Source organism: Triturus cristatus, chromosome 1_1, assembly GCF_964204655.1.
Source record: "Triturus cristatus chromosome 1_1, aTriCri1.1, whole genome shotgun sequence".
Taxonomy (NCBI): Eukaryota; Metazoa; Chordata; class Amphibia; order Caudata; family Salamandridae; genus Triturus; species Triturus cristatus.
This window is the reverse complement of record NC_140579.1, coordinates 592835004-592855167: the sequence shown is the minus strand read 5'-3', so window position 1 is coordinate 592855167 and position 20164 is coordinate 592835004. Positions and strand designations below refer to the sequence as shown.

General features: G+C 45.6%; 1 long non-coding RNA gene across 2 annotated transcripts in view; it reads left to right on the top strand.

Annotated features, from left to right (window-relative positions):
- LOC146870677 (uncharacterized) overlaps positions 1 to 20164 on the top strand; it is a 95639-nt gene that overhangs the window by 47867 nt on the left and 27608 nt on the right. Inside the window, exon 1 of one of the 2 annotated variants that reach the window (XR_014959430.1) lies at positions 14039 to 14326. The exons of the other annotated variant lie outside the window; for it this stretch is intronic. This is a non-coding gene — a long non-coding RNA (uncharacterized LOC146870677). Of the gene's footprint in view, positions 1 to 14038; positions 14327 to 20164 lie in introns of those variants that run through there. 2 annotated transcript variants of the gene reach the window in all.

Genomic DNA, 20164 nt, shown 5'->3' with positions numbered 1-20164 from the left:
CTTAGTGCTGAGTGGATCTAAGACGAAAAAGGGGCAGAGACCAAGGAAACAAACACTAGCGCTCAGTCGGTGGAAACAGACAGTTTAGCTGCTTTCTAAACAGCTGCAGGCAGTGTTGGGAGCGGAGGGCCAGAGGGAGGGAATTCCATTACTTTCCCCCGTGGAATGTCAAAGTCCTCCCACTCCATTTTACTCGATTAATTCTAGGAATCTGAACCTTATGCTCCGTGCTGGATCTAAGCGTTCTACTGGGTGTATACCATGTGAATAGCTCTTGAAAATAGAGGGGTCCGGTACCATGAAATACTTTGTGTGAATTAGGCACAATGTTTTGAAAGAATTTCTCCTCTCCACTGGTAGCCAATGAAGGCCATGCAGTAAATGCGACACCGGTTTAAACTTGGGGATGTTCAAGAGTGTTCTGGCCACCGCATTTTGAAGAGACTGTAATTTTTTAATCAAGTATTTCGGGATACCTAGATAAAGTGCATTGCAGTAGTCTAGCTTCGACCCAACGAGGGCCAACATTACTGTCTTCTGAAGTTCTGTTGGAATAAACGGGAGTATTTTTTTTTTAATCCGTAACAGAAAATAGCTCCCGGAGGTCACTGCATTAATCTGAGCACTGAAGCATAGCTTGGTGTCGAAGATGACTCCCAGATTTTTAGCTTTCAGAACTGGCTTAGGTAGATCCCCCAACTCCTTGGGCCACCAAGATGCGTTCCAGAAGGTGGTTTCAGTCCCAAAAAGCAGTACCTCAGTTTTCAGTGCCGGTTTCACAATGGGGGTAATTACACCTGGGGATTAGTTAAATACGGCAGTCCTTACTCCCATTGGAGCACAGTCCTAGCCCCACCTTTATGTTTAAAGATGCAGTGTCCCATCCACAGGCTACATCGTCCACCTCTCACCCAGCCAAATTACTTTGGTTTGCTGTGGTCCGCTGCGAAAGCCCATTAAGTAATGCAGCATCCGTGCACACAATGGTGCCCCAATCATTGTTGGCCCGCGGACTGCACAACCTCCTCTGCAGCTGGCTCACGGGTTTTCTTGTTGTTCAATCCACGAGTATAGTCCCCTTTCAGTAGTAAAATACTACTCCTCTCCCCAATGCGGTGATTTTTCTGCCAAACTACTCTGTCCGACGAGGGGGCAACGCATTTGTATTTTCCTACAACGTCCATTTTTGCTGGATGACGCGTTGCTCCTAATTGAGAGGGCGTGTCGGTAACCAGTGCCAGCAAGACTAGCCCAAAACATCGAATCCAATACTCTACTCCCTATAAGAATGGGTATGACACTTCAAGGGTATGGTACAAGGGGTTTTAATAAAATTTGAAGCGCAAGAGTCAGTGAGCTGTGAAACGTCATCGCAGATGCGCTTCAGTGATTAGCTTTCTTCAGTGCCGGTTTCACAATGGGGGTCATTACACCAGAGGATTAGTTAAATACGGCAGTCCTTACTGCAAATGGATCACAGTCCTAGCTTACTTTATGTTTAAAGATGCAGTGTCCCATCCAAAGGATACACCGTCCGCCTCTCACCCAGCCAATTTACGTCGGTCTGCTGTGGTCCGCTGAGAAAGCCCATTAAGTAATGTGGCATCCGTGCACTCAATGGTGCCCCTATCATTGTTGGCCCGCGGACTGCACAACCTCCTCTGCAGCTGGCTCATGGGTTTTCTTGTTGTTCAATCCACGTATATAGTCCCTTTTCAGTAGTAACATCTCTCTCCCCAATGCGGTGATGTTTCTGCCAAAGTACTCTGTCCGCCGGGGGGCAACCCATTTGTATTTTCCTACAACGTCCACTTTTGCCGGCTGATGCATTGTTCCTAATCGAGAAGGCGTTTCGGTAGCTAATGCCAGCAAGACTGGCCCAAAACATCAAATCCAATAATCCACTCCCCATAAGAATGGGTATGACACTGCACGGGTATGGTACAAGTGGTTTTAATTAAAATTGAAGTGCAAGAGTCAGTGAGCAGTGAAACAGTTATTATATATACATACACACACACACATATATAAAAGCTGCAACAATGTGTGGCTGAGGTCCATAATGTATGCCACACACTGTGTTTAAAGGTCAGTGTGTTGTATTATACGTGTGATGATAATGGCATGTGTTGTATTTGCATGCATTACAATATCCAACCATATAAAAAATGTTTAAAGGAATACAACACTCAATAATTCATCACGGAACCTATATGCACATTGTGGTCATGAAATGCTAGGGAAGAGTAGTGAAAGATAAATGAGGGATAATAGACAGAAATCAGAAATGAAGAGGTGATGGGTGTGAATAAGGACTGAGACTAAGGCATGAAGAGTAAGTAGTCTGAGATGAGGAGTGCTGCATGAGGTATATGGAGCAAGAGATGAGTAGTTAAAGATGGGAAGTGAGTGAAGGTTGAGAAATGAAGACTGAAGAGTGGAAGAGGTGTGGCGCAGGGGCCAGGGTCCCTGACTCCGGACCATGGGGTTCACGGTTCAATCGCCGGCGCCGGCAGCAGGTCAGCCCAGCCCCATGTGACTCTGGACAATAGCTTGCTTAATCTTCCCCAGGGCCCCCAGCGCCGGTAAACCACTTCAGAGGTAGCTGTGCGCTTTACAAATTCAAGGTTATTATTTATTATTATTAAGAGTAAAAATACAAAACCAAAGTTGAAGGGTGAGGGAAAAGGAATGAGGAATAAGGAGTAAGGGATGAGAGTTACAGAGTGAGAAATGGTGAGTGAGAGAGTAAGACAGATGTGTGAAAGGTGATCGAGGGACAAGGGATAATGAGTGAGGATTAAAGGATGAAGAGTAAGAGAGGAGAATTAAAGGACAAGCAGCAAGAGAAGAGAGGTAAATAATGAGGTGTGAGGGTTGGTAAGAGAGGGGTGATGACCAAGGGTTGAGGCCCAAGCAGTGAAAAATTTGAAGAGTGAGGGATAAAGAATCTGGCACGAAAAGTAGGGAGTGAGGTGTGAGCGATGAGGTATAAGGAAGGAAAGATGGGGATGAAGAATGAGAAGTGAAAAATTAGAAATGAGGGGTTAGGAACAGGAAGCAAGGAATTAAGAACAATGAGGACAGAATGAGAATTGAGGAATAGGAGATGAATATTGAGGGATGGAAATCTGAAGTAAGGGATAAACAATAAAGAGCTGAAAATTAAAAGAATGTGGAGTGAGAGATGAGGAATGAGAGATGAAGAGTGAGGTAATAAGTGTAAGAGTAGAAGAGTGTGGGATAAATAATTAGGGGTAAGGAATTAGAATTGATAAATAAGAAATGAGGGGTCATAAGTGGAGAATGAGGGGGGAGGTTTGATGAATGAGGGGTGATCACTGAGTCTTGAGGACAAAGAAAATTGGAGATAGGGATGAGTGATAAGGAATGAGGAATAAAAACAGATGTGTGAGATAGTAGATTGTCCTAAAATAGACAGGCTGTTGACCATTTTAGGACATTGTTTGTCAATTTCATTTATCATGTAAAGCAACAAGAAAAGGTGAAATCCAAGAGACACAGAATGAGCAATTAGGGGTAAGAGGTAAGGAAGAATAAAGGGAGTGTGAGGAAAGAAGGATGAGGCAGAAGCGATAAGGAGTAACTACTAAGGGTGAGGGACTGGAGGTAAGGAATTTAAGGAATGGGAGTGGAAGAAGAGACTCAAGGAGTAAGGAGTGATGTATAACAGATAAGGTTTTTGGGATGAGAGCTGAAGCGTGAGGGATGATGACTGAGGGATCATGAGTGAGTAATGAGGGATTTGGTAAGGCACGTTTGAAGAGTGACAAGTGAGGAATGATGGATGAGGATTGAGAGATGCTAAGTAAAGAATGAGAGATGAAGTGTGAGGGCTGAGGATTGAAGGCTGATTGGTGAGGCTTCAGTGAGAGATGAAGAATGAGGGAACAGAGAGGCATGATGAGTGTGATGTCATGCAGTTCCGACTATTCCATAGGATCTGTGCGTTTGTGGGCAACATAAACTTTGGGTAAGATGCCTACACAGATTCCATGCACCCCTTAGTATATGTCGGCGTAGAGACCAGATAGGTCACAGTGCCTCCCTAAGCCCCCCTAACCCAAACAGAGAGCAAATGTTTTCTGGCAACCACTAAACATCACAACCCTGACCCCTCAGGGATCGTGGTAACGGATCTAGAAAACCCTCTCGCTCAAGCACTCATGCACTCTTGTTCTCAGAGAAATAAACAAAGAATATACAATGGGACTTTTTTCAATATATTTATTGAACCAACGTTGTTCTTGTATAGAATACATGTGCTGCGATAATCAGTAGAAGCATATGAAAGTGATTACGAGCACCAAAAGAGTAAATAGCAGGTACTGTTCCATCATTGGTGCTAAATGTATTCAAACATATAAAACAAGATAGTAATCAGGCGTACTTCTACTATGCAATCCCTACTCTATGAGCATCTGGAGTGTGTATGTAAGTGTATAGCCAAGAATCCTCCCGAGGGATGATCCAACCCATTTACCTGGCGGAACAGAATGTAGGATCACGTCTTGGTCAAGAACTGGAAACCACTCATGGAGATTTTAGGTAGCTGCTTTGTGAAGCCTCCGCATGCAGGGACCTCCCGATGTCAGCAGAAGTGTCTCCACTGCCTAACCCCCAGAAATGTTTATTTATTTATGATAAAAAGCATCCTTGCGATGTGTATACAGATTAGAAGTAATGGGTTTGCAGATAGCCCTGTCGCCCCATGTATGAAGATAGGATGACATTTGGACAGTGTGAAAGGCCTTGTACATGGTGTTTGAGACATCATGATAATGTTGCGCAAAGCAGATTGTATAAGGAAAGCAGTTTCAGCGAAACAAATCCAACATTGTAACGCACGCAAATATGTGCAAAAGGTTACAGTGAACTGTTATTGTGCAGAAAAAGGGCAATGTAAGAGAATGTGCTGCGTTGCTACGTAGGCCTAACTCTGTCAAAAACAGTGAAACATGGGGTGAATATTGAGATCTGTGTCATGAGGAGGGAGGAATAAGGATATCCTAAAATAGTCAGGGTAGTAGACATTTTAGGGAAAACATCTTTTGTCCAGTTCCTGTGTCACTGTTGAAGAGAGGAGGAGTGAGCATTGATGGATGAGGGCTGTAGAGTAGGAAATCAAGGGTCAAGATTGTTTAATGAGGGATGAAGAGTGAGGGTAGTTGGTGAGTTAGTGAGAAAATAGGTGAGAGGAGTGAGAGATGAGGACTGAGTCATGAGGAGTGAGGGTGAAGGACAAGTCGAGTGATGGATGAGATAAAAGATGAGTAGTTAGACTGAAAGAAGGAGTAATTAAAAGTGAGGGATGAGAGTTAACAAATGAGAAATGAAGGATGAGGAGTTAGATATCAGGGTTGAGCATTGAGGACTGCTGGATATTAATGAGGAATGATAGTGATTAAAAAGTTATGAGAAGCAAAGAATGAGGAGTGAGGGCAAGTGGGTATGGAATGAGGAAAGAGAAGTGAGGAATGAGATGTAAGTGATCAGCGTGTCCTAAAACTGGCAGTGTGATATATATTTTAGGGTATCACCATTCGGCCATTTCACTAATTTCTAAGGTGGGGGTATGAGCTAGGAGAAATGAGGGAGGAAAATTAAGCAGAGATGAGGAATAAGGTGTGACAAGTGATGAGGAGTGAGTGGAAGAGTGGGAAATAAAGAGATGGAATAAGGGATGAGGGATGTGGAGGGACAACTGCGGGATGAGGGGTGAGGGATGAAACATTTAAAAATATTTGGAGTGATGCAGAGTGAGGGATGTGAAAGAGTTGAAAGGTGAGAGATGACTTGTGTATGGGGAATGGAGGATGGCTGATTAATGAGAGATTAGCAGTGAGGGTAGAGGAGGGAGGAGTGGGGATAAAAAGTGATAACCTTACGTAGGACATTTTGGCCTTATTTATATTTGGAGTAAATTACTCCATTGCCCTGACAGAGGCGCTGACTGCCAAATTTTAAAATGTCTACCGGCCAATGGACATTTCAAGCATTGACAAGAACCACCGTTCCCTCTCTGCCAACATTTAAATTGTACCCTAAGCATAATAGAAAAGAAGCAGAGAATGAGGAGTGAAGAAGAAGGGAAGGGCTGATGAATTAGAAGTCAGGAGTGAGGTAGGATGTGTAATGGATAAGGACTGGTGAGGGAGAATTGAGAGGCACAATTTAAGCTCTACCCCTATATGTCACAGAAGTGCTATATTTACATGTATTAGCACAATATATTTGCTATGTGCTTTAACCTTATTAATGTAAAGTGAAGCACCAAACATACTACTGGAGTGTATTCACTATGGAGATTAGGAATTTATATAAGTGTGTGCTTTCATGTTTATTGTAATGTCACATATTGTAGTTCTCATTCACACATATTTGTCTATTTCATATTATACTGCTTTACTGAAATTGCATTTCTTGTGTACTCATGTCTTCATTTATTAATGTTTGCATTTATTTTGTAATCTTATGTGTACATATAATTATGCATTTGAAGTGCACATTGACTGTCTTACAAAGTTAGCCCAATTCAATGACCTTAAGCATTTGGCCTTCAATGTTTAACCCTTCAATGTGAAAGTTTTGCTTGTGCTGCAATGTTTCTTCTTTTGCAGGGGTTTTCATATGATCTCATAGTTAGTGAAAGGCCTACTATGTATTAGAGACAATGAGGTCCAGGAGGAGAATTTTTGGCAAGAATATGTGGCACAACGAACTAAGGGAAATCTCCTAGTCATGTCATATCAGAAGCCGAGAGACAATCAAGACAGTCCCGATGTTCAAATGGTGGGACAGGAGGATCAAGTAATGGACAATTCCTACTGTTAGAAGGTAGAAAGTTACAGACGTTGATGACGTGGATGTCTCAAAAGTTCTGTGGATTGATTAGGGCTTGCACTGTAGGTTGGGAGATTCAGATTATCTTTAGACTCTGAGGGGTATAGACCTCTCTGCTCATATTAGCGTTGTGTGGCTTTATGCTATGCATTGTCCTGATTTTGAGAACTTTTATTGAAATCTCCACAATACTGACACCTTCCTGCTTTCCCTGATTTCACTAGGGTTTCCCTGTTTTTTCAATTTTAGTCTAGGATTAATGTAGGTGACTTTAGATTTATTCATAAATCGATAGTAGGATCGAAACCTGTACACTGATCATCAGATTCTATTCCTTATCTTCTGTATTCCTGCAACTGGATTTGTTCTGTGTCTTATGCTATTAAGACTTAGTTTCATTCAACACTTTGGTTTATCAGTGGTTATTCTGTATCTTTACAACAGGTTCTTGAGATTTATATACATCAATTTGGCCCTTAATTTGTAATAAAACATACTTAACCATACATACTGATACTCGGTTCTCATTGTGTGGCCAAATGGCCTACACTGCAATTGACTTTTTTGATTGATGTTAACTTTCCTTTACCTCTCAGGCAACCAAAAAGATTGATGGCAGGATAAATGGTAAGATCAGCTCAGTGCTCTGGCAAGTGTTAAGGAGTGATGGGTGAGAGGGGATACATGAGGAGCAGAATATGTGGAGAGATGAGGGATGAAGACTGATGGATAAGAACTAAGGTGAGACATGAGTTAATCATGAAAGTAATAAATGAGGGGGAAGGATGAGAATTGAGCGGTGAATACTCAGGAGCCAGAGCTGATGAGTGTGGGATAAGGAATGAAGTAAGAAGGATAAGGAGTAAAATGAGGAGTAAAGGATGAGTAGCGAGAAATTCAAAATGAGGAGTGTGTGCTGTGGAGTGCGGAATAAGAAATGGGAGATGCAAAATGAGGGAAAGGACATGAGGTATGAAAACTGTGTCATGGAGAAGTAATTTAAGGATGATAAATGAAGACATTAGAAGCGAGGGATGATGAGTATGTGATTGGGGTGATGGATGATAAGGGAGGAAGGAGGAGTGAGGGACAAGGACTGGTTAGTAAGGCATTAGGAATAACAGCTGGAGTGAGACATGGGAAATGAGGAGTAAAGGATGAGGATTAAAAGATGATGAATGAGAACATTAGGTTGAAGAGTAAGAAATAATAGAATAGACATCCAGCCTAACTAGGTCCACGATGGTGGACCCTGAAACGCTCTGAAATCAGCGCCCTAACCTGAATGAGGAGCGCTGGTGACGGTGGTGCGGTGACTGCAATGTCAGTTGGTGAGGCCTGCCCTGGCCCATCCTCTCCATGGGGTTCAGTGTAAAAAGGCTGGGTGGCTGTGAGAAGTTGGCCTGGCATATGCTGTCTACTATTCTAGTGGGCACCTTGCACCAGTCCAAACGACCCTTATTGATGGTAGGTTAAAGACAACCTTTATAGAAAGCTATCCTAGTGGTAGTCTTGGAGGAATGTAAAGCAGCTTGTTTTACCAGTCTATAATCTCATGAATGACCAAATGAAAGGAGAACCACACCAGGTGTATATATAAAATATATGTATTTATTCTAAACACATCCCACTAGTCTCTTTATGAGGCTAGAGGAAAAAGTACATACGGTAAACTTAATAGCACACAGTAAATTAGCACAATATACGCTGAGCCCTAGGGGCGTACCAAACCATATATTAAGAAAGTGGTATAAGAACCACGACTTGACTAGACAAAAGGCCTAGAGCCTGTAGAATCGCTGGGGCCACAAGGAACCACCCAAAGTAGTGACACAGGGGACCCACGGAGGATGCGTGCAGTGTGAGAACACAGCCACGAATCACCATTAGCTTCTATGGGGAAAGTCGCGGTTGGAAATTTAAAGATAAAGGACACTTAGGAGAGGACTTTGAGCAAACCCCTTTAGACTTAAGGGGTTCTAGGGCCAACACCCACGGGAGCACAGGCGTCTTTTGGTGTCGGGAATCGTCGTCGTTTTCAATGGCGATCTGCTTCAAAGCGCCGCTGCCGTCCAAGTGGAAAGTGTCTGGTGTGATCCAAGCCTGGATCGAAGATGAGAAGAACTTGAAAGCAGAGGGGACAGAGTCTGGGTCACTTGCCAGTGACCAGGGGCGAGATAGTCGAATGCCCACCGATGTCGGGTGCTTTCAGGTGAAAGAGGTGAAGCTTGACTCTTCAGCCACGAGGACCAGGAAGTGTCAACGATGACCAGGATCTGGAATCGAGCTGCCACACAAAGGATGTCGAGTACTGCAGTGTCGGTGTCCAGATTGGACCCAACAAGCCTTGGCAACAGCAACCCACACAGGAATCTAAGAAATGCTTCGGTGTGGACCAGCAAGGTTCGAGGGACTCACCACTCAGTGAGGAGTTAGGGCACGTCTGGAGCAACCAGGGAAGTCCAAGGAAAATCAGAGTTGCCTTCATAGGGACCCACCAGTCGACCGACCAGGGATCGCGAAGGAGCCTTGAGCGGAAATGCAAGAAGCGTGCTCACGGAGCACTCGTGGAGTGTAGGCCCACAGTCTTCAGTGCAGATAATGCTCGGGCTTAAGCTACAAGTAACCTAAAGCACAACTTCAAGAAACGTCGAGAAGTTAATGCACTTGCAAATGTGCACGGTGTCCAGTAGTTCCGGTTCCACGTCACTCACGAGAGCTGCGGGTCTCAGCTTTGCTGGGAACTCGGTGTTGGCCTCTGAGAAGTCTGGAAATCCTCTTCCTGTGTTTCAAATACTTCGGAGTCCGGCGGGAGCTTCAGAAATGCAGACCAGCATGATGCTTCATTGGTGCCTGCCAAGCAGGGGAGTCACTCCTTGACCCCAAGGGAGATTCTTCCATCCTCTAGTCTTTAGTAGAGCGTCGAAGTTCCAGAATTCAGTTTCACAGTTTCGTCCAGGTGTAATCTAAAGTCCTGTTGCCAGGGGTTCCTTACTTATACTAAGAAAGGGGTTGGACATACTCTGGGGACCCACCTATGGGAGGGTCTAGAAAGAGGGGTGGCTACACCCATTTCCTTTGTCCAGTTTTGAGCCAGAGCAGGGGTTGGTAGCCCCTGCAACCGGTTTAAACTGGGCTATGCACAGGGACACCAAATGTGCCCCCAGTGCTGGCTTCAAAGCACTCTCAGAGTGCACCCACCCAGCCCCAATACACTAAAGCCTGTCCGGGAGGTGGTTACACCTCCCTGTGACAGGAAACCTATTGTCCAGGCCTCCCCTGCCAGAGGTTTGGTCAGCAGCAGGAGGCCAGACTCGTGTCTGTGGCTGCAGCATCAATTTTGTGATGCCAGGGCTCTTTTAAACTATTACCGGTGAGACCAGTGTGTACATGTCTCTCCCCCTAGAAGGGTGGAATTCTACCCCCGCTGTCAGGACTGGTGGGGGGGGGGGGGAGGATTCCAAAGTGTTTGACACCAAACACTACATGTTTCCATGCAGCCATTCCAAAGTTAGCATTAACCGCGAGGTTATAATACACTTAAGAGTATATGGTCTGGCTGCATCACTAAACAGCCTCAGAGAATAGGCTCCAAAAGCTGCAATGGGGACCAAGCTCATGCATGGGCACCCTCTCACACAACACCAAGCACTCTGCCTTCAGGATTGATAAGGCCTACCATAGAAGTGACTGATAGGTTTATATTTGCAGTGATTAAAGGTAGATATAGGTAACCTATATCTTAGTAAGGGGTGCATGCACCACCTTACCCAGGCTGCAGTAGCAGTCCTGTGGCGTCATTTTGGAAGGCTTCTCAGGGGTGGCATAATACGTGCTGCAGCCCCTGGTAGACCTCTGGGGTACCTATGCCCTTAGTACCTAGTGTACCATATACTAGCGACTCACAAGGGTACCCCAGTAACCAAACTGGAGTGTACCTATAGTACATGAAATCAATTTAGAGAGGAAGCAGCTAGGCTGGGGTCCTGGATAGCAGGACCCCAGACAGACTAAATTCGAAAAACAGTGAAACACCAGCAAAAAGTGGGGGTAACCATAGTAAGCAGATCCTACTCTCCTACAGTGGCCTCACTTTGCCACCTCTGTAGTGATGGCAGACAGTGGTCCGGACAGCAGGCACTGAGGAGTATATAGAAGCCGGTCCATGGGGACAGGTGAGCACCCTGTGAGTTCGAGAGGGGCCTGCTTGGCCTTGGGGTGTCTTGGGTCAGGACAGGACCGCCCTCATCTCGGCATGTTACTGATGCCCACCACTGAGGCCCATATATCCTTTCAAAGTACCCCTGTGGTATGTACAGGTGCTACACAGCACAGCTTGGCCCCACTGCAATTGCTTGGCCTGGGATGGGCTCTTGCATTGCATTTGGCCCCCTTGAAACCCTAAAGCAAATTGATTGGCTGCTGTGTATCATTACTGGGACTAACCTTGAGGGTACCCTGCTGTATTTCCAGTGCCAGGAGCAAAAGTGGACATAGACTTCAATGCCTTCATTGTGTAAAATTCTGTTGGGTGTCCAGTCCCTCGCCCTAGCGACGTTGGGGTGATCTGGAGAGAAGTGGACTGCATTGAGAATGTTGAGATCTGCAGCATATGTACTGTAGGGCGTGTGCCCTCTATTCACAGCTGAGCTCCCCCAGCAGCCACAGCATCCACCAATGATCATATATCCTACCTCTACTGTGCATCTGGGAGCTTCATGCAGTGCCCAATTGCCTATACCCTTGTATGCATGATGGGGAAGGATGACACCATGCAAGCTAAATTGGACTTTGAAACCAAGAGGACAGACATAGCTCACTCATCGGAACAAGCATTATCCTCTCAGGGACCCATCATGGAAACGGATGACGACAAAATGAATTTGCACCTAGTACATATCCAGTAAAGCTTGACATCTATAGATAACAAGATTTAAATGCTTTACTCCAGAGTGGACACGCTAACCACTGCTCTCAGCAAGCAAGAAAAATGGATTACTATAGCTGAAAGTAGCGCAACACAGCTGACTACAATGAAATAAATAGTAAACATCATTTAAGTACTAAATGTCATAAATGTGAAGAGCGAGCACTTGGAGCCAGATCATAATGCAACAACCTATGAGTCATAGTTATGCCTGAGGCAACAAACACAGGCAATATGGCTTCTCAAATACCTTTGTGGAGCTGACCGCTTTTCGCATTGTTCGCTGTGGAAAGGGCTTACAGATCCCTGGGTCCTAGCCTCTCACATGGGGCTCAATTATCTCTAGAATGTTCACCGCCTGGCCTGAGAAAAGCAGACAGTGACGTTCTGACACACGAGAACATCACTCTTTCCATCTTTCTGGATTTCACACTAACAGTCCAAGTGGCCCGGTGTGGGTGTTTGACATTAACTGAAAACTGTGCCAAGCTGGAATACACTGTGCAATGCTGTATCCAGTGCTACTTAAGATCATGCATTGCAACAGGCCCTACCTTTTCCTTACTTCCCAAAGCACTGCACCTTTTGTGCAGAAATGCATCAAAAACTAAAAGACTGTTTGTGTCACCGCATGAGCCTCCTGTCCCAGAGGAGGGTTCAAGCAACGTAGACTGAGCTAACCAATATTTTCCCTACGAGCTAACAAGTTTAAAATACTTTCTGTACACTAAAAACTGTGAAACTTCTGATTGAGGCAGACACTTAAGAATTGCACCTGATGTCCTCCATCCATGTTTGTCCCAGGACTACTGATATTGAGACAGAAGCTCCCCAGCCTGATCCGAGGGTTGAGGGATGGGGAGCGCCACTCTAGGCCATGCCGCATGCTTCTCATGACAACCCGCTCCTGGGAACTTTGAAGACTGCAGCTCTTTCTTTTCCTCCCTTCCTAACCCTAATGCTCAGTCAACCAAGTGAGAGTTTGTAGATGACCTTTTTCTGGACAGTTACAGGGATTCAGTTAACAATGTTATTGGTATACCCTGTATACTTACCCATAGTCAGGAAAGTAGAGAAGCCCTGATGAAAGCTGATTGAACCATATGGGCAGTGTTAGATTTGGGGGTCTCTAGTTGGCAGAGGTAGGTACCTTTGACCAAATAGAGATCCTTGTGTCTAGTCAGGGTAAGGGGGTACACTCCTAAAATAACCCCTGCTCACCCCCTTAGTAGATAGGCACGAGCAGACAGGCTTATCTCAGAGGCAGTGTGTAAAGCATTTGTGAACACGTACAGTAACCCAGTGACATCACTACACATCCTAAAGGAACATCCGTAAAAAATGTGTCAAGCCTGCACATAAATAAAAGAGGCACAACCAGAAAGCAAAAAATATAAATTCACCTAATTAAACTAAGTAAAATGTTGCATCTGGAATAAGGGTATTGCATACATTTTAATCAAATCCAAAAATAAAGGAACATTGCGAGAACAAAAATGGAGTCTGCAACAGTGGCCCCGTTCACAAAATGTGAAGTTAACAAATAATGCTTGTCATCGGCTAATAGGCTTTGAATTACCGCGTGAAAGTTGTTTTAAATAACATGGATAAAAAGGATTTTATCTACAAAAAGTGCGCACTATACTAGACTATGTATATGTAAGTCAAAACAGTGGTATTAGCATACAATACATGACGCACAGGGTTATGTAACTAAAGAGACCAAAATTGAATATTCTTTACAAAATCCTGTACTCTGCAAAAAAAAAAAATAGTGCGCAAACAGAGGTAAAATGTGGGACAAATAAAGATCATAAACCAAACAAAAGCAAGCTTCTACGAACACATACATTTGAACGACTAGCCAATAGGATGGTTTCAATAAGACACATTTTGAAGTTGATATAACTAACAGTGAGGCAAATAACACTGTTCGAAATGAATAGGGACACCACTGAAATTGGATATAAATCACATTGTGTTGTATAGAATATTGAATGCACTGGATAAGGATATGAATGAATTGGATATGGTGAATTGTGTGTATAACACATACTGAAAAGCACATGACACTGACAGCCAATCACAGTGGAGTTCAATGCAAGTTGCAGAGCTCACTCGGACACTGAACGGGGCTGCTCAGGAAGAGGAGGGATTGTGGACAGGAACACATTGAAAAACACGTGCAGAAACAGGCAGCACAGAGTCCAGCCACACCCTTCCCTGCTGTGCTGTTTGGATCACAAGGCCGTCAATCTCATAGAGCTGAAAGCCTACCAATGACGGCCATGTATGTTGGTCTGGCCCCGCCCATACCTTCTCGGTCAGCACTCTCCTGGTGAAGCACTTCCAGCCATATGTCCTCGCTAAGGGTGCCTGAGAGGCTTTTGGTGGACGTCGGTGCCTGCCAGTGCCGAAAAGCTACTCAAGTCAGCAAGCCGAACACCCAGCCTGACTCCTAAGCCCCGCACCTCCCTCTGACAACATTGTGTATTGTGTCCTGTCCCAAGGCGCACATCTAAAGTATCGTGAAAGGTGAGTTGTTAGGTCAGTGGGCAACCTCCAAGCAGGAGGGGGGGATGGCAGAAAGTAGAGAATTAACTCACAAACCCTCAGGACAGGGGAGTGAGGAAGCCGCAGCACGCGCCGGTGTGAGCTTCTGCAGATGGAGGCCCCCAAGCGGCCCTTTCTGGCCCCGGCCTCTGAAAGGTAATTCCATGGCCAGCGCTCAGCTCACCATGGCACTGGTGATGCCGCAGCACTCGCCCACCCTGAGCGCGGCATGCTCCGCAAGTACTAGCGAGGTAAGCCAGACAGGATGCGGGTTGGGGAGGCTGGGAAAGGACGGGGAAGAGGCTGCAGGGTAGGCCGCATGATTCCTATACGCCCGCAGCAGGGGAGGGGAACTGAAGGGAATTTAGTTTCCCGTTTAACCTAAGAATGAAGACATTTTTGCATACCGTTTCCTTCCTCTGTCAGTTATGCTTCTACTGTCAATGTAGAAAGAAATGAAATCCTTTCAGCCCAGGCGGAAGGTGAGAGTTGGACAGCCTTTAATTAATCTAACCCCCTGTGCTGCTACCGGGTTGACGTGAACTTTTCTTTGATGCTTACATCCCTGGCGAATTATGTTTGTCCACCTCTCTCTATTCAGTTTTATTTTTTTCTAGCACTGTTTTCAGCGGAACGGGAACTGACGTACCTGCATTTAATATATTTGTACCAGCCTGTTTTGTGTTTTATTTTCTGCTCTGAACACCCCTCACGTGCATGTCGGCAAGGTGTATGTGTTAGCCACGTGCGCCAAAGGATCCTGGAACATGCTCGCATCTGAATGCATGCATGCCCTCGAGACATATAAATGTCCCTCTTTTATCATGTCCCAACCTCATTGTTTCCCTGGTGTGCTGCTTAAACAAAATGCCCGTCTCAACAGCTCCGTTACAGACTGAGTCTAATCTGCTTTGCTGCTCCCAAAGACATGGTCTGCAGAACGGAGCAAAGTGCTCCAGATGTGAGCTCAAGGCATGACCACACAAGTCCAAACATTGTTCCATAAGTGCACGAAATACTGTCTCTGCTCCCTACAAATGGCCACCATATTTCAAATGTGTAATTAAAGCTGGTCTCCGTGCTTCAGAATTAGAACAGGCCATCATACTCCTGATGCAGCCTGCAGGACACAATGATCTAAATCTGGCAGCCGCGACTGACCGTCATATGCCAGATGAGCACTTAAAGTTAGGACACCATACTCCAGAATGTTAAAAAATGACAAAATACTGCCCTGCGGAACAATGTACAGATTTCCAGCTGTGGAACCCATGACTGGCCCAATATTCTAATCAAGATGTTTACTTGCAATTGGGAGCCATACTCTATAGAATGTTAGAGCAGGACACCATACTCCCAATAGGGTCTGCAGAACTGCACACAGCGCTTTAATGTGTCGCCCATAACTGACCGCCATATGCTAGATGAATGCCATACTTCAGGATATTACTGCAGGACTCCCTACTCCAGGGCTTTAAGTGGCTGGGTCCTATCGGTGCTCAGCAGCTGCAGTTGTTAAAAGCAGGTACCTAGACAGGTCCCTATCTGGCCATTTTTAGGTCTCGCCTGACCAGCGCTTTAGCGCTGCTCTGGCGAGACTTATAGTAAGCGCGTTTTGGAAGTGCAAACAGTGGCTTTGCAGGCCTCCAACTACAGTGCATGTGACCCGTCCGGGCGTGCGCACCATTTGGCAGCCTGAAAAGCACTGCCTGATCACTTCGCGGCCCCTTTGATGTCCGTCAGTGAGCCGCGCGGCCACTGAGGACATCAAAGGGCACACCATTTGCACTGTGCCCGCCCCCACTCCCCCCTCCCACTCCCTCCTCGTCAACTTTAGTGCGCGCTTGTTTGCCTCGTTACTTGTTAGGAACTCCACGTACATTTTTCGTTCTCAATTAATATAATTTGATTTTGCTTCCAATAAAAAAAAACACACATTGCTGTATCTAATGATCCCACTGTATTTACACCTGGAGAAATGCCAGAGAATTTTTGTGGGAAATTATATACATGCTTTGCGTTAAGAGAATATTTAGCCCTGCTAGCTTTTTGCTAAAGGGAAAAAAAAAGGTTTTCGCATAGTTATTCCCAGACGATACCCTCACCAATATAAAAGCAACACATGGCAGTGTTCTGGCATTCCACTGTGTTCTGTCAATAATTACATCGGAAACCTTTGAAAGAAACAAGTGAAGCTTACCCGTGAAGGGTGGCATTCAGCATGCAAGCTCGGATAAACTCAGCCAGGTTTGCAGTGTCAGTGTGGATATATCGCTGGCCTGCCCCCTTGTTTGAACGCTGCCACTTTCAGGGAATGCCACCTAATATTGAATAATGACTCCATGCCTTTTATAGTACTTTTATTTTAGTATTAACCAGTTGTATAGCGCTTAATGGCACTCTGAATTGGTTCTTATATCACACGCGTCCATGGCAAATTTCACTGACCTTGTTTTAGTAACTTAGGGATAAAATGATGTCTAGACACGGTTGTGGCCTCCATATTGCACTGCAGCTTCGGCAGCAGTGGCGTTACCCAACTGACCTACAATGTTTCTTTACTTTAACCTTCTTTGTTCATGGATGTTTTTATGTGTTCACTCCCTATGTTGGGTCAAGTACCTACGTTATTTGCTCATAGATTGGCGAGTTTGCGATTAATTGACCTCGAAAATTAGTTTCATTATTCACTGATATAGCTTTTAAATTTTGTTGCTATGTAGCCCAAGAAGCATGTTTAATGATTTCTCTCTTGGTTTCTGTATGTTCGAAAGCCCTTTGGTGTAGAGTCCCACGTGACAATGCTGTTTAGGTCTCGCGTGAGAGATTTTGTAAGAGCGAATTTCAGAAGCGGACTTTAAGCCCCTTCCCTCATTTCCATTGGCCGGCGTCACCGTTTATGCTAAACGGTGGCCAGCCATTGGAAATGAGGGTTTTCTGTCAACACCCTTTCTCTCCGAGCCGGATTGGCTGGCCTGCTTCATGGCTGACGTGCAGCACTTTCTTATCTTTATGGGGCCAAACACATGGCCCCATAAAGATAAGAGATCGATGCTTGTTCAGCATAGCAGTGATGGCAGGACTGTACGGAAGTCAAGGGAGCCTTGGACATAGACGACCTTTCATTTCTTACATGTGTCTGGCTTTCGTGCGTCTATGCTACATGCTTTAGCACAATAAACCCAGACCTGCTGGCTTTGCCAATGCTCGTTTTCTACGCCTGTCCCTCTTAGTTGTTCCCAGATGTGTTCGGGTATACAGTAGTATCTTGGAGGGCATGTAACCTTTTAATTTAAATGAGAAATCGTGTGTTTTCATATGGCGCTTCTTATAGCGGATTTCAGCATTGTATAGCCCTGCATTTCACAGATGTTACTAATGTACTGACCTCCAAATGCTATTCATGTTTTGGACCTCAGAGGATAAAAGGAGGAGTCATTATCCGACTTAACTTTTTTTTTCCGCTCTGCATCAAGTGGAACCTTTCACACTCACTCATTCGCAGTGCTACTCACTGACCCAAACGCATCACATTCATTTGCTCACTCACTCACAATCGGACACTTACTCACCTTTCCAGCTAAGTGCCCAAAAGCACATGCCTTCGGACACTCGTTCAGTCGCCCGCACACAGTCACTCGCGGCTCACCCAGTCACTTGCGTGCAGGATGCATTTTTTTTTATAAATGCATCCTGTAGACGTCTCAACAGGCGTTCGATAATTTAAAATAATTAAAACATGTATCCTTTACCAAACGCGTCACTCGGCCTTCTCACGGCACCTTTGTCTCGTGCATAATGAGGCTCACGCACGCACAGGAATGTGCTCCTGAGTGATGAAGTGCTTTGAAGGTCTGCGAGTCTGTGATACAGCGCTATTCGTAGCTCAGCAGCAATGAGCGGGCCAGCCTCAACAGGGAGGGGGGGAATGACTAGTGACTAGTATAATGATGAATGCTTTATCTTTATACAACACCTCGACTACATGGACTTATTACAGACTGCCTTGCCACGGAGGGTGCGGGGGGGAGGGGCGGGGTGGGACTGCCTCGACACGGGGGGGGGGGGGGAGTGACTCCGACATACGACAGTCACCTTCACTTCCAGAAACACTATATAACAAGCATTGGCAATTCCAACAGGTCTTTGCAATGTTGCTGTTAGAAAGGCTTCCAAATGCTAACAAAGTATTTAAAAAGAGTTCAAAGATGGCCAGTGGTTCTCGCTGTTTTATAAATAAAATAACTTCTGGGTTACAGAATGCAGAACACGTTCGTGCATCAAAGCCAAACGTATTAGCTGTGCCAATGATTGTTTTAGGGAATGTTAATAAAGGGAACCTGTTAGTATAGACACAGTCAACTTACATGTGTACAAAGGTCATGGAGGAGAGGCGAGACAGCAGTGGAAATCGTCTTTTCACTGATTCGCGAGTCTGTGGTGGGGGCGGGGACAAGTTGGGGGGGGGTAGTGATAACGTGTAAATTGATATGACTCCGTCCAGTTATTCATCATCCATCCACACACTCAGTCACTCAACACCTATAAACTCGAATACTCCTCCAGGTACTCATGCATCCATCCATCCATTCATTCATTCATCTACCTGTCGACTCATTCTTGCATTCACCTATTCACACGTACAACACCATACACACAGCGTCCGTAAAGACACGTTTCCTTATATCAGCCAGAGCCACTGGCTTTGGAGAATGTGTTTTGTGTTTGTTTTACTTTGCATGAATATTCGTTTAACTTTGAGGCTCGAGAACACAGCTACACCAGAGCTGCAAGTAGGCACATCTCAATCTGTTTGTAGGGCATCTGTAATGCAGACGCATATCCCCCCACGGACCTCTTACAATACAAGTGTTTATGGAACAGATCATTACAGTGATGTAATTGTGCTGCATTGCACCGCTCCAAGCAATCTCTGCAGAGACATGCACATATTTATATTACAAATATATTCAACCACGGCCTGTGATTCACCTGCTGTTGGAATAGTCTATTTCCGTCCTTTATTTACCGCTCAACATTTTCTAGCTGTGAGGCCCCTGGAAGCACATCACTGCGGTGTCAAAGGTCACACATAGCCAATGCAATGCATTGTAATGAATATTGTTCTGGGTCCCAAGAAGAACAAGAATCCTCATTGGTTTCTTTGCAGCGTCCATGACACACAGAGCTTGGCCATCCCTCTGTCTGGTGTCTGATGACGGGAGGATAACAGAAGAGCCGTTCACTGCTCGAGACCCCCAGCAAAGTCTTCCAGATAAGGGAACATCACGGGATGGTCCAGGGGGACAGAAATGTTCTTCAGACACCCCTCAAGCACAGCTTGTCAATTTTAAATGCATTTAAAGTCCGCATCAGGATGTGCACTTAATGGTTACCTCCCATGACAACTGCCACCTCCTGCCCCAACTGCCGCCCACCGCTCCGCCGCCCGCCCCAACTGCCGCCTCCCGCCCCAACTGCCGCCGCCCGCCCCAACTGCCGCCTCCCGCCCCAACTGCCGCCTCCCGCCCCAACTGCCGCCTCCCACCCCAACTGCCGCCTCCCGCCCCATCTGCCCCCTTCCATCCCAATAGCCACCTCCCATCCCAACCACCTTCTCCTTTCTGTTCCAACCGCCGCCTTTCGTTCCCATCGCCGCCTCCCAGTCCTGTCCTGCCTCCTGTTCTAGTCCTGCCTCCCATTCTAAACACCACTTATGCCATCTCCCATTCCAACTGCCGCCACCCATTCCAACTGCCGCCACCCATTCCAACTGCCGCCGCCCATTCCAACTGCCGCCACCCATTCCAACTGCCGCCA